Raw genomic sequence first — 14,999 nt, 5'->3', positions numbered from 1 at the left:
CAAAATAAAACATTTCAGTATAGGAAAAAGAAACTACCATAAATCATGTTGAAGGGAAAATTAAACTACAGAAAAACATTTGAAACATATGAAAAAAGGCACATTTTATTAGCATATGAAGAGCTCTTAGAAATCAATAATAAAGAGACAAACAGTGGCAAGGTCACCAGCAAAGAACAATGGATCTGCTTGCATTTATGTAAAAAAAAAACCATATTCAAGTGTAAGTGTGTATGTGTGTGTCATATATTTGTGTGCACATGCCCTCGTATATGAACAGAAGATTTCTGAAATGACACATAAAAACAGTTAACAGAGTTAGTTACCTGTGGGAAGTAGAAACAGGATGGTTTCAAATTCTACTTTTATTTTATACTTTTCTATATTATGTTTCTTATTTTCAAAACCATGAGTATGTATTGCTTTTTATTTCCAAAGCAAAATCTAACACAAACACTTCTAAGAACCCCACTAGTAAATGCTGATGTTTTAACACAATATACCGGGGGCGACAAAAAAAATGTGTACACATGACTTGTATTCATCTTTTGTTATTGATATATATTAAGTATTACAATTTTAATTGGTTTTTCCTTTCTTAAAATGTGTATACATTTTTTTGGCACCCTTTGTATATTTATTTCTGTGGTCCCTCACTCACTGACAGTAAGTAGTACATGTTGAATTCTATTAAGGCGAAAAATATTTCAAAAAAGGGAGTGACTCACTAAAACCCAGTAAAACAAAAAGCAGTAAAACTCTAGAGTAAGGGAAATTAAGAAAAAAAAAGGTAGCTCTATATTACTTGTAAACTTTTTTTCTTATCTTTAAATTGCTTTAGAAATATATAGCAGAAAAAAAATAATTATTGCTGTTTTTATTTTGCTTCTTTAAAGTCAGAACTAGAGAGATTTCTGTAGGAATTCCTTTCCCTCACTCCCTCTGGGACTCTGGAATCAATCGAGTCCTATTCTCTAAGACCCATTACACTCAGTCTTTCTCTTAGGGATGCTGCTTCTCTATCCTCAGCAGTTTTTCTTCCAGGAAAGTGGCCTCTCTCTCCAAGATTCTGGTTATTAATAAGCAGTAGCAGTCTCAAAAGCAACTTCATCAGTTACGTACTCAATAAAAGAGCATGCAGGCAAGGAACAATGACCGTAATTAATGTCAAGATCTGAGTTTTACCCTTTAGTAGGGTAATTTGAGATACAGTATATTAAATATTATGCAGTGTTTTCAAGAAATTTCTCCTCAAAGATTCTGGATCAAGATGACATCTTTTCTAATGCCATTTCCTTCTGAACGTTTAAGGTATATTGGAATTCGTATTTTATACATTTATATTAGCTCCTATATGGTAAGAGAAACAAGCAATACATGCATAAATGAAATACAACTATGTCATTTAATTGCCTCCATGATACTATATTGCAGCAATTGCCAAACCTAGTATATATATTTTTTCTGCATATCCATACATTTATCTTCCAGTACGGTGTCTGGTACATAAAAGTTTTCAAAATATACAGATGAATAACTAAATGCAAAGAAAGGACTGTCAATTATTTACAAACATAGTATATTAGAATTGCAAAGGGCCTTAGAGGTTTTCCAATCTATAAAAGTTCCATAAGCCCTCCCCACTTACCCCTGATCACCACCACAACTACCACGGTCACGCTCCTACGAAATGGTTATTCAATCTCACTGGGAACACTCTATTGATGTTAAATTCACCACGCAAGAAATCAGTCCATTCCAGTTTCAGACATACCCTGGGCCTTGGAATATAGATGTTTGAGGCAAAAGTACGATTTCTTAACATTTTCCCCAGGTATTTTTTACCAGTAATAGAGTATTTAATTCATGGTTACTGAAGCTCTTCATACGAGATACCATAAAGTATTCATTGTTCAATTTGCATCTTTACCTCCTCAAATCCCTTATTTTTCAATTCAGTTTTCCTAATTAGATCAGCATGTCTCTAAGTAAATATTTATTTCCAATTTCTGTGAGACAGATTTTTATCCAAAAGTCCACTACTCTGGGATCATCTCCACTTCTAAAGAATCTAATTCTGTGGACTAAATAATGCTCAGTTACATAGCTAGTAATTGGAAGAGTTGAGATTAACCAGCAGAAAGAGGGCCAAAACATCAAGCATTTTAAAAATCTCCCCAGGGAGCATAGTCAGGTTGAGCAATCACTCTTCACTACTCTAGTCATTTGATCCATGGTTTAGAAAACTTAATCTCTAAATACATAGTCAGCTGTTCACTTAACAATGTACTTTATGTTTTTTCCCCAAAGTTTCAACCTTCACTTGGAAAATGAGGTAAAAATATAAACCAAAGCCTTAAATCTTTCAGTTTACTGAAAAGTTCTGGAAAATAAATAATATATCTCCACTTTCCAGTATTGCAAACTCTCTAGTTCCTACTTCTGATTATGTTTTATACTAAATTTAAGGAAAATATTGAACATAAAGGTATACAAATAAATTAGCTTCAGAATCACCTTATCTTCTAACAGCACTCTTTCTGGATGCTGTCTTCAAGCTGAGGGGCTAATTACAATTTCCTTCATTAATGAATGGAAACATTTATTGACTGGCTATTATATGCAAGGAATATTTTGAAGCAGGTTTTACCTGCATGAAAATCCTGTTTTGGAAATTTTATGTGTTTCATGTAAGAATGGAGAAAAACATAAGGACCCCACAATCGTATTTTATAATACTTGATCTTCCTTCCCTTTCAGAAGCTCAAAGAGAAGAAAATACATGAAAAATACTTTCATTGAAGTGCTGAAATAAGAGCATACACACTGTGTAAGTTTTATTACATGAAAAACCTGTGACAATTGTCCAAATATATGGGAGACGACCATAAAAAAGATATTATAAAAATGTACTGATGATCTATATACCACATACCAAGTTATATATTAGAATGACTTCCCTGGAATAAGCTTTACTAGAATAAGTGGTAGAATTAATGTCAAAAATATATAGTGGCTATGTTTATTTTGAAAGGTCAACAATTTTTCTTAATTTTAATTTAAAGTGAATTTCTTACTCAGGAAAATAAAAACGTAGCCCTGTTCTGAATCAAGCATTGTAAAGGAAAAACTGTCTCAGTTCATTTATAGAGTATAACTCTCAGTACAATTATAAATGCAAATGCTATACCATCTCGACTATCTTTAGGGCATCTCATTTGTTGATACATGTAATATGGATACAAGCTTTTAATCATAAAGCTGTAACCCTAATAGTTGAACTCTAATCTCAAGTAAACAAACAACATGATAGCTATTGTTCTATAATTAAAAAAAAATAGAGCTATTGAGTCGATGGGAAAAAGTATTATCAAGAAACTATGTTCAAGAAACAGTACTGCCCAATCATTAGAAGCAAAACTTGTACATCTACTCATAGATCATGTCTTATCACAAGTGAAACAACCACTTTTATAGGAGAAGATAATTGGTTTTAAAATCAGTATCTATATAGATATAGACAGTGTTATCAGTTGAATTGTGTCCCCTCACCCCCCAAAATATATGTTCAAATCCCTAACCCTTGACACCTATGAATATGACCTTACTTGGAAATAGAGTCTTTGCAGACGTAATCAAGTGAAGATGAGGTCATGCTGAATTAGGGTGGGTCTGACAGGAAGAGAAGAAACACAGACACACAGGGAGAAAACCACGTGATGAGGGAGGCAGAGATTGAATGATGAGTCCATAAACCACAGAATGTGTAGGTTTGCCGGCACCACAGCTAAGAGAAAGGTATGGAGCAGATTCTCCCCTAGAGGCTTCAAAACAGTACAGACATGAGGACAACTTAATTTCAGACTTCTAGCTTCAAGAAATGTGGGAGAATACAATTTAATTAATTTAAATCACCCAGTTTGTGATAATGTGTTACAGCACACCTACGAAACTAATACAAAGAACCAAATTGCCTGTTTCCTTTTTTTTTTCTAGTGGAAATATCAAATCAGTTTCTCACACTGAATAAACATCTGATCAATGTATACATAAGATATTTAATCCCAAGAAGAAAATTCTTCAACTCTTTCTGCTTTACTCATGGAATATTTCTCCAAATAATAGCGGTTGTTATAAAATTAAAATTTTACAACAGGCAATGAGTCCGTGAACACCCAAGTAAAATTACTTGCAAAATTTGGAATTTACATAGTTTTCGTGAAATTCAAAGGTTAACAACCATTTCTTTCTTTCTTTCTTTTTTTTTTTTTTAACAACTATGTTTTTTAACAATGATTTCTGGAGAAATTGCCTTTTCAGATGATTAAGCATAAACTTTAAACTGCTTGTTGAGAAACTTGAATGAGAACAAAATTTAATACCCGTACAGATGTAATAATATAAAAGAAATTTGGCATGAGTATAATGGATAAATCCATTATTTATTCTGCAAGAGTTGAGCTAACTATGGAGAAACCTGCTTTCAATCATTTTGCAAAAAGTAGAATAACTGCATCACCTATTTATTGAGTTATGTGATAGTCATAAATATCTAAGCTTTTTACTTATATTATCTATCCCATCTTATATTACTGTTGGCATCCAAATTTTAAAGATGATATGAAAATTGGGGGTCAAAGAGAATTAGAAATTTTCCCAAGGTCACACAGGTGGTGGGTTGGCACAATTGTGGTTAATCAGTCTTAATCTGTTCTGTGCATATCATACCCATAAGTCACATATGCTATGTTCTAACTGCCTTTCTAACTACTCAAAGTTTTTACAATGGTAATTTGAAAACATACCTTAAAATATGGGAAATAAAAATAGTCAGTGCTTTTGATTAGAATTATAAATATCTGTGGCTTCTTAATGGCACAATCATAAATAGAATGAAATTTAAAGAGAACAAAGGGCTGGTTCTTAATGTGAAATAAATATAAATTAAAGCTATTTGACATGAGATATGTTGCTGTGGTTAAAGATTAACTTAAGATCAAAATAAGATGATATATGAATGAGTTAAAAAAGTTAATATTAGAGAAAAAATTTGACAATATGTTGCTTATGGAGAAGCATTATTCATGGGAACTATTTCCACTAATTTATCAATGGTCAGTTTTAATTATTTTTAAAAAATACTTCAGTGAATTGTATTAAACTAAGATTTAAATCATGATTAAAGTATAATGCTAAGAAAAAAAGTTTTAGAAACAGTCACTTAATAAATGTGTGCAGAGGGTTGTAAGAAAGAACTTCCTAGTCCTGAGATGTGTTATACTACATTGGTTTGCTGCAGGAAGCAGGGGAATCTGTTTTTATGAAGCTCCTTACAAACAGAAGGCATACATTTTCAGCAGTCTAGGAAGGTTAGGTGTGTCTCTCTACCAGAAGGCAGCCATTGGATAACCACTTAGGGTTCTTTAAAGCCCAGTAACTGCATAATAATAACATTCTTGTAACTATGAGGCAAAGGCAACACAGCTGCTCTTTCTTTTCTTTCGTGATCAGGATTTGCTGTCCAACGTGTTGCAGAATAATTTGAATGTAATTAGATAAAATTTTCCCCAAAAGCAAAGCAAGAATTACTTTTGACTTTAGTTACTGAAAGAAAACTCAGAAGTTCTACACTGGTTTTATAAAACATTTACGGTCTCCTTTATTTCGAAAGTGTTCCGCTATGTACAACTTAAAAAGCAGACTTGTTTGCTGGATAACCTTAGGCCTATGAGTTGGATTAACATTAAATAAAAAATTCTGAGCAAATCTGTAATTTCTTTGTTTATATAAAGTGCTTTGCGAGATTCAATTTTAGTGAATTCAACTTAAATTTTTATGAGTTTACTTTATTTCATTTTGTATTCATCTACTTATGTCTTTATTTTGCATGACGGTAGAGAAGGCAGGTTCCTTATATTTAAAATTTTTTTCTTTAAAATATAGTGAATTTCTTTCCAGGCAAATTTTCCCTTTAAAGGGTAAAGTAATTATTTCCAATTTAGAAGATGGCACTATGGTCCATAATCCTTGACTGACTTTTTCCAGGCAAAGAGCAGCTGTGGAAGTTACTAAAAATTCAATGCAATTTTTTGATGTAGAATTCTCACAAAATATAAAGCTGTGAGGCATGTAAAGGGATGACTTCTCAAGATTTTGGAACACTTTAGGATAGTTATTAAAAATAAGACAAAAAAAACGCAGGAATTAAAATGAAAAAAAAAATCATAAATGGTGTGGACAATTTAAAAATAAATAGAAAATCATTCTAACTTTCCAACCTATTTAGTATTTGTAGCTAGACAATACGTGTGTACAAGATAGATACAAAGAACCCTGTTTTCAAACACGGTACTTAATTTCTGTTATTTAAAATTTTGTTTTGTACTTAGGGACATAATGTGTCTCTATACCATGTAATACTCCAGGTAAAGGCAAAAGCAGTTTAGCTTAATGTAATTTTTGACTTGCAACAATACTCAGGGGAAAAATAAAAAAAGCAAGGGAGAAATAGTTTAGCTATGCTTATATAAATTGCTATATTAAAGAACACTTTTTACGTTTTCATTAAAATATAATTCTACTTCTTTCTACATACTTAGAAACAGAAATCTCATGGCCCAAATATTTCATTGCTTGCCTCCAAAAAAGTGTTGACATCCTCTGTGGCCATCTGCCAAGGTGGTCATTCCTTTGTAGTTGATGGAATTAGAGAAGTATCAGGATTCTGCGGATTGATGAAGGAAATATTCTGTGCTCTTGGCTGTGGTATTTATTTCCTTGGTCCTGTTAAAAAGGAAATAAGGGCAAATTTACCAATTTTGAACAGATAGCCAGTTAGTCTATATTTTCTTTAGACTCATATTTAAGGACATTCTAAGATTTTTATATCTCATTAAGAATCACAGAATTTTAGTCTCATGCACAGTACTTGCTAAACTTATGACTACAGGTAAGACAGAGCTGTATCAACCAGCTAACTCAATCCCCATTATTTTACACTATAGGAAGCTGAAATCCAGAGAAGTGAGCTCAACCGATGTTACAACCAATTAGTGGCAGAGCCAGCACAAGAAACCAGCTCTTACCACTGCAAGTTCAGGGCTCTTTCCTCCAGTTGTCTCCTAGCAGGTAGAAGAGAAGAATCTTTGGAAGAGGGAGGGGGATTGAGAAGAGCATTATCATGCCCAAGCTCATTTCTCAGCAATAATGCTTAGAGAAAAATCTAGAACAAGAAACATGATAGCTTATTATTCAGATTCCTAATTCAAAGCATAGACTTGCTCAATGGATATCTAAGAGAGATTATTTTATTAAAGTATGATTAAGATATGTCATAGTATTTATTAAAAATGACCAGTCATCATTAAGTTTTGGAATTTCATCCAGTCATGATCATTATTTTTCCCAATTCCTTCTACTGCAAAAATCTATTATCCACAGAGCAAAAGAGTGATATTTTTAAAAAAGAAAATTGGATTTTAGACACACCCTTGGTTAAAACCCTTCAAAGACACCCATAACATTTAGGTAATAGCCAATGATCTTCTGTTGCCTTAGATGACTGGGCCCCTGGTTACCTATGACAGCCTATCCGATCACTCTTCCCTTGACCGGTATTCTATAGCCCTGCAGCCTTCTTTTTCTTCCTCAGCTATGCTTAGCACACTTTTGGTTTAGGTTCCTACCTTTGTCTTCTGTCACCCTGGGACACTTTTCCCTAGATAGCCATGTGTCTGTTCCCACCAACTGCAGTGCTTTCTTTTCCCTTGAGAGCTCCATTGCGTGTTTCAGAATCTGCTGAAATGTCACCTCCCAGAGAGGTCTTCTCTCACTATTCCAGCTAAACAACTTCCCCACTCCCCAACAACACTCACCCTTCTACCTACTGGTCCTCGTACCCGTATCTGCTTCATTCCATTCACAGTATTTATCATTTCTAGACATTATACAGCTCAACACAATCCCAGTGAGAGCCAGATCTATTATGGAATTAAGTATTATTTGAGTTTTTAAAGATAATATGGTAACTATACTGTAATTATATAACATGCATCCACCCTCATCCCCAATATGAGATACCTGGGACAGCACTCTGCAATAAAATATGTTAATACCTCTACAGCAAAACATATTTGCATTCCGGGCCAGCTCGGTGGCTCAGGTGGTTAGAGCTCCATGCTCCTAACTCCGAAGGCTGCCAGTTCGATTCCCACATGGGCCAGTGGGCTCTCAACCACAAGGTTGCCAGTTCAATTCCTCAAATCCCGTAAGGGATGGTGGGCAGCGCCCCCTGCAACTAAGATTGAACATGGCACCTTGTGCTGAGCTGCCGCTGAGCTCCAGGGTGGCTCAGTTGGTTGGAGCGTGTCCTCTCAACCACAAGGTTGCCTGTTCAACTCCCGCAAGGGATGGTGGGCTGTGCTCCTTGCAACTAGCAACAGGCAACTGGACCTGGAGCTGGGCTGCGCCCTCCACAACTAAGATTGACAGGACAACAACTTGACTTGGAAAAAAAAAAAGTCCTGGAAGTATACACTGTTCCCCAATAAAGTCCTGTTCCCCTTCCCCAATAAAATCTTAAAAAAAAACCAGAACATATTTGCATTCTAAGTGGTATTTAAGAAGAATACACAGCCTCACAGTTTTACTACTAAAAGAGTTAAGATTAGGTCAGGTTTTACCACTCTATGAGTGGCAAAAACTTTCAGTTTCAGAGCATTTGATTTTGGAATTGCAGATAAGGGACTGTGGAATATACTACGTATTAATTCATTTCTTTATTGCCTGTCTCCCCTATATAATGCATGATCATAAGACCAGAGATTTTTTTTGGTTTTGTTTTGTTGCTGTATGCTCAGTGCCTAACAGATAAATAGTCAGATGGATAAGTGAAGGCTTCTGTAAACATTAATTGTTTTTGTTTTCTTTTTTGTTAACATTATATGTAAATTCTATGCTATTATAATATAATTTTTCTCAATCAAAGGAATAGTTTGCAGGGCAGGTATCTGAAGCCATGCAAGACGGGCTCAAGGGTCTACACTCAAACCCTATGCTATGTTGCCACTGTGTTATACTGGCTGGATAATTTGCTGTTAAACCATTTATTAATATGGCAGTGGGTGATCTGGCACATATCAAAATTCGTTAATTGTAAAGGTAGTCTATCTAAGTGTCAATGGACAAAGATGTCTTACAGCTTCGAGTGAAATGTTTCATCTTGAGACATTAACGAATAGTATAAAATAAATGTACTGTTTTCTGGAGTCAGATTATTAAGACAACAACTCTCTTGAAGTGGCTTTCCAGCTCACCCTGATACCAAACAGTGGCCCACAGGGCCGATAGTTCTACTACGTGATTCTCCCTCTGACTTTGGCAGACCAATCCCAGCATGCATCTGTGGCCGAAGCTGGATCAACCAGGTTTCTTTTTCAGTATTTTGAAATTTGGACACATGCCTGGGAAACCGCATCAGTGGCTCTACTCTGGAGAAAGCTGAAATCCCCAGAGCTAGTCTTGTTCCTTTCCTTCCCACCTGTCAATTCCATGAAATACTCCAGTATATTCCCAGACGAACGCATTTTTTGAATAACTTGCCCAAATCTGTTTTTTCTTGTCTCAAGTAAAAGAAATTTAACCAAATAGGCTTTTTAAAAATCCACTGTTTTTTATGATATAATTTCAAAGTCCAACGGAAGGATTTCTTAAAAAACACCAAATAAAGCTTGCATTTGTTTTTTATCCTATTAAAGTGGTTTTACAATTTATAATTATGGATTCTGTGTTCTCTGATACTGATTAAAAATTCTTCCATTTTTTATAAACCAGGGTCCATGGACCCTAAAGGATCTGTGCATAGCACTGTATTTTAGTACAGCAGCATAAAGTACATTTCCTTTGTAATCTTAACGTATTTTACGTATTTAAAACAATATTATTTATAATGAGCTTTCTATATTCTTTTGATAATGAAAGGCAAGTGAACACATGGGATTATTTGTGTCACCGATTCACTCATAACTATTTATGAAACCCAAATACATTCCAGACGTTGTTTTGGGTACTGGGAATAGAGCAGGGACAAAACAAAGTCACTACCTTCATAGAATAGTGATAAAAAATACATGGACTAGAATTTGAAAATTTCATACTACTATTAATAATGAACTTGGTACATCTATACAGTGAGGAAATAAGTGTAGTTTAAAAGTATGGGAGTATGGAGACAAAATGCCTGGAGAAAGTTTATGTGGGGTCTTTAATCCATACCTAATCCATACTGGGGAGCATACATAGGGAGCCCTGCCAGAAGTCATATGCAGGAGTAAATAATAAAGTGCAACCATCACCACGATGGCAATGTTTATGCTATACTTTTTACTTTACCAGTGATTTCATATCTATTATAACAATATAACTTCTTAATACTTCTTCCAGATGAGCAGGAGAGAAAATGGAGATTCAGAGGTTTGAGAAACTTGGCTATTTTGAGTAGTGGTAGAACCAGGTACAGTCTGGTTCCTTTTCCCAGTTTTATTTCCACACTATCACACTACATCATCTAACAAAAGACAATGAATTTCACAGCAGGCACAGCTAAAATTTCTTTTTACTTACTTCTGTGAGTTACTTGCGAAGTGGGACAAAGCAGCAACATTATCGGGGTCACAAAGAAGCTGCTGGTACCAAATCGAACATCTTTTGTCAGCAGGCATAAGCGCAAATCAGTAAGAATTTTGGGATGGTGTGAAAGAATTGGGAGTGGAGCTTAGGAATGTATTATTAAAGCGGATTTCTCCAACCAATGGATTTAACCATCTTTAGCTGGGGTTGGCAAACCTCAGCCAGCAGAACAAATCCAGTCTGCCCTGTTTTTCTATGCCATCCCAGTTAAGAATGGTATTTACATTTTCAAATGGTTCAAAAAGCATTAAAAAATTATGGCCACTGAAAATGATAGGAAATTCAAATTTCAGTGTCCATAAATAAAGCTGGAACACAGCCATGCTCATATGTTCATGTACTATGACTGCTTTCGCACCTCAACAGAAGAGCTGAGTAGTTCCACAGAGACACGCTGGCCAGAGAAGCCTAAAATATCTATCTGGGTTTCTACAGAAAATGATTGTTGATCCTTGATCTAGAAGTCAAGAGTCTTTCAAGGAGTTCATAATGTTAAAGGCAACAATGACATTGGTTTAAACATTTAATTAAAACATTTCATAATTGCGTTGTTATTTAAATATTTTTTCCCCTTAAAATGGAATGATCTGAGAGCACCCAATGCATATGAATGACTATCTCAGGGGCCTGAGACGCACGCTTTATCTCCGCCACTCAGCTGATGACTTAAATTACCTCTTGGCACCATGGTATTTGTGATCATCACAGAGGTTTAAACTTCTTCACTATCAGTCCTACATTTTGAGATTTACTGTCACATAGCTTGCTGTTTAAAGACAGCAAACACGAAGAAACTTTTGGTGACATATAGTTAATGAGAAGCATAAAAACACGATGAAGACTGTAAATTTGCCTTAACAAAATCATCATCAAATCTGTCTCATTTATCTAATCAACATGAATCCCTAAAAGTCAGTATTAGAAAGCATATGATCATAACCCAAAATTTTCTTAAGCAAAATGATCTCTTATTTAGAAATTAAAACCAGCTGATTTTGACAGCATAAAATACAAAGAATTCCAAAAGATAAGACCATAAAAGCAGTTTTGAACATACACTTGATGTTGTAACTTATTTTTCAATATATTTAAATACTTAATTGGCATCAAGTCAAATATTATTTAAAATATTGTTAAAATTTTATGTTTACTGTTGTCAAATCACTACTCCCCATACCCTAATTTAAAGTAAACAGCAGGTTATTTACTAAAAGTGAAAAAACCTTAAATGTCTTTATTACACAGAATATTAGCTTATATTAAAAAAAAACTTTATGATCCAATTTTTTCCTCCTTTGTAACTTACTTGTTCTTTCAAGGTAGTTAAAAAATATAACATATATATTGTTCTAGTTTTTCTCTGTGATATGGTTACTCTAAAACAAGCTAATCTGACTTTTTGAAGCCAAAGTGTACCTTTAGTAAGCAAAAAACTTTTAATATTGTCTCTTACTAGTGTTTCTATTTTGACATTTTTTCATTCATTCCTTAGAAATAGGTCTAAACCTTATATTGGACTGTTGTTTATTCCCATATCTTTCATCATTACTTGCATCATTTTAATTTTTTTTCACTTTTTCTCTGAATTCTGAGAGAATTTCTAATTTTTTTTCTCTACTTCACTAAGCTGATTTCCTGGGGGCCAATTCTGTTTTTACTGACAAGAGTTGAGAATGTTAATTTATTTTTATAATTTTAATTTTCTTTAGTCATTTTTAACCTTATTCACCTCATTGTCTTTATATTTATCTGGGTGTTTTTTTATTCTACCTTTTCTCCCTTATGGATGTCTGTTTTTGTTTCAAATAGCCATGTCTTCTTGTCAAGTCTTGCGATCACAGTTTTCTAAATATTTATGTCTCTGAAATCGGTATTTAGAGAAAAGTCATTTCTCTGAATGTTCACTATAGAAGTCCAATTATCCTTAATTTAAAATCTCATTTCATAAACTTTGTGTGGTGATCCAACTTTTTTTTTTTAATTAAAGTTTATTGCGGTGACAATTGTTAGTAAAATTACATAGGTTTCAGGTGTACAATTCTGTATTACATCATCTATAAATCCCATTGTGTGTTCACCACCCAGAGTCAGTTCTCCTTCCATCACCATATATTTGATCCCCTTACCCTCATCTCCCACCCCCACCCCCCTTACCCTCTGGTAACCACTAAACTATTGTCTGTGTCTATGAGTTTTTGTTTCTCATTTGTTTGTCTTGTTCTTTTGTTATTTTTGGTTTATATACTACATATCAGTGAAATCATATGGCTCTCTGCTTTTTCTCTGACTTATTTCGCTTAGCATTATAATCTCAAAATCCATCCATGTTGTCACAAATGGTTCTATTTCATCTTTTCTTACCGCTGAATAGTATTCCATTGTGTATATATACCACAACTTCTTTATCCATTCATCTATCGAAGGACATTTTGGTTGTTTCCATGTCTTGGCCACCGTAAAAAAGCTGCAATGAACATTGGAGCACACATGTCTTTATGGATAAATGTTTTCAGATTTTTTGGGTAGATACCCAGGAGGGATTGCTGGGTCATATGGTCTTTCTATTCGTAATTTTTTGAGGAACCTCCACACAGCCTTCCATAGTGGCTGCAGCAGTCTGCATTCCCACCAACAGTGTATGAGGGTTCTTTTTTCTCCACAGCCTCTCCAACACTTGTTACTATTTGTCTTACTGATGATAGCCATTCTGACTGGTGTGAGGTGATATCTCATTGTGGTTTTCATTTTCATTTCTCTGATGATTAGTGATGTTGAGCATTTTTTCATATGTCTATTTGCCATTTGTATGTCCTCTTAAAAATCTTCTCCCATTCAGTTGGTTGCCTCTTTATTTTGTCAATGGTTTCTTTTGCTGTGCAGAAGCTTTTAAGTTTGATATAGTCCCATTCATTTATTTTAGCTTTACTTCCCTTGCCTTTGAGTCAACTTCATAAAACGCTCTTTGAACCCAAGGTCCATAAGTTTATTACCTATGTTTTCTTCTATGCAGTTTATTGTTTCAGGTCTTTTGCTTAAGTCTTTGATGCATTTTGAATTAATTTTGGTAGATGGTGACCGATAGCAGTCCAGTTTCATTCTTTTGCACGTGGCTATCCAATTCTCCCAGCACCATTTATAGAAGAGGCTGTCTTTTCTCCATTGTATGCTTTTAGCTTCTTTGTCAAAAATTATCTGTCCATATTTATGTGGTTTTATTTCTGAGTTCTCAATTCTATTCCATTGGTCTACGTGTCTGTTTTTCTGACAATATCATGCTGTTTTGATTATTGTTGCCCTGTAGTACAAGCTAAAGTCAGGGAGTGTGATACCTCCAGCATTGTTCTTTTTTCTTAAGATTGCTTTGGCTATTTGGGGACTTTTGTGGTTCCAAACAAATCTGATGATTTTTTTGTTCTATTTCTTTAAAAAAATGCCTTTGGGATTTTGATGGGGATTGCATTAAATCTGTATATTGCTTTGTGTAATATGGCCATTTTAACAATGTTGATTCTTCCAATCCATGAGCACAGAATGTCTTTCCATTTCTTTGTGTCTTCTTCAATTTCTTTTAAAAATGTCTTATAGTTTTCAGCATATAGGTCCTTCATATCCTTGGTTAAGTTTATTCCTAGGTATTTTATTCTTTTTGCTGCAATTGCAAAAGGATTTGGTTTTTCATTTCTTTTTCTGAGATTTCATTGTTAGTATATAGGAATGCAATGGACTTTTGTACGTTGATTTTGTAGCCGGCAACTTTGCTGTATTCGTTGATTGTTTCTAATAGCTTTTTGGTGGACTCTTTAAGGTTTTCTATACATAGCATCATGTCATCTGCAAAGAGTGACAAATTTAACTTCTTCATTCCCAATTTGGATGCCTTTTATTTCTTTCTCTTGACTGACTGTTCTGGTAAGGACTTCCAACACTGTTAAAAAGCAGAGGTGATAGGAGACAGCCCTGTCGTGTTCATGAATGCAGAGCAAAGGGCTTCAGTTTTTCACCATTAATTATGAGATTAGCTGAGGGTTTGTCATATATGGCCTTTATTATGTTAAGGCATTTTCCTTCTATACCTATTTTATTAAGTATTTTAATCATAAATGGATGTTGTATCTTGTGAAATGCTTTTTCTGCATCAATTGATATAATCATATGATTTTTGTCCTTTATTTTGTTTACATGATGTATCACATTGATGGATTTGGTATATTGAACCATCCTTGTGGCCCTGAGATGAACCCCACTTGGTCGTGATGAATAATCTTTTTAATGCATTGTTGCATTTGATTTGCTAGAATTTTGTTTAGGATTTT

The 14,999-nt window shown here is 34.3% G+C and overlaps 1 protein-coding gene across 15 annotated transcripts in view; it reads right to left on the bottom strand.

The window, feature by feature from the left end:
- Window positions 1-14,999, bottom strand: part of MBD5 (methyl-CpG binding domain protein 5) — a 372,589-nt gene that overhangs the window by 175,903 nt on the left and 181,687 nt on the right. For 14 of the 15 annotated variants that reach the window (XM_074335952.1, XM_074335923.1, XM_074335956.1 and 11 more), the window contains one exon: window positions 6,638-6,783. The gene's annotated coding sequence lies outside the window, so the exon portion shown is untranslated. Of the gene's footprint in view, window positions 1-6,595; window positions 6,784-14,999 lie in introns of all 15 variants that reach the window. The other variant, XM_074335930.1, reaches the window with a different exon arrangement.

The sequence above is a fragment of the Rhinolophus sinicus genome, linkage group LG01, assembly GCF_036562045.2.
Source record: "Rhinolophus sinicus isolate RSC01 linkage group LG01, ASM3656204v1, whole genome shotgun sequence".
Classification (NCBI taxonomy): domain Eukaryota; kingdom Metazoa; phylum Chordata; class Mammalia; order Chiroptera; family Rhinolophidae; genus Rhinolophus; species Rhinolophus sinicus.
This window is presented reverse-complemented; position numbering and strand designations above follow the sequence as displayed.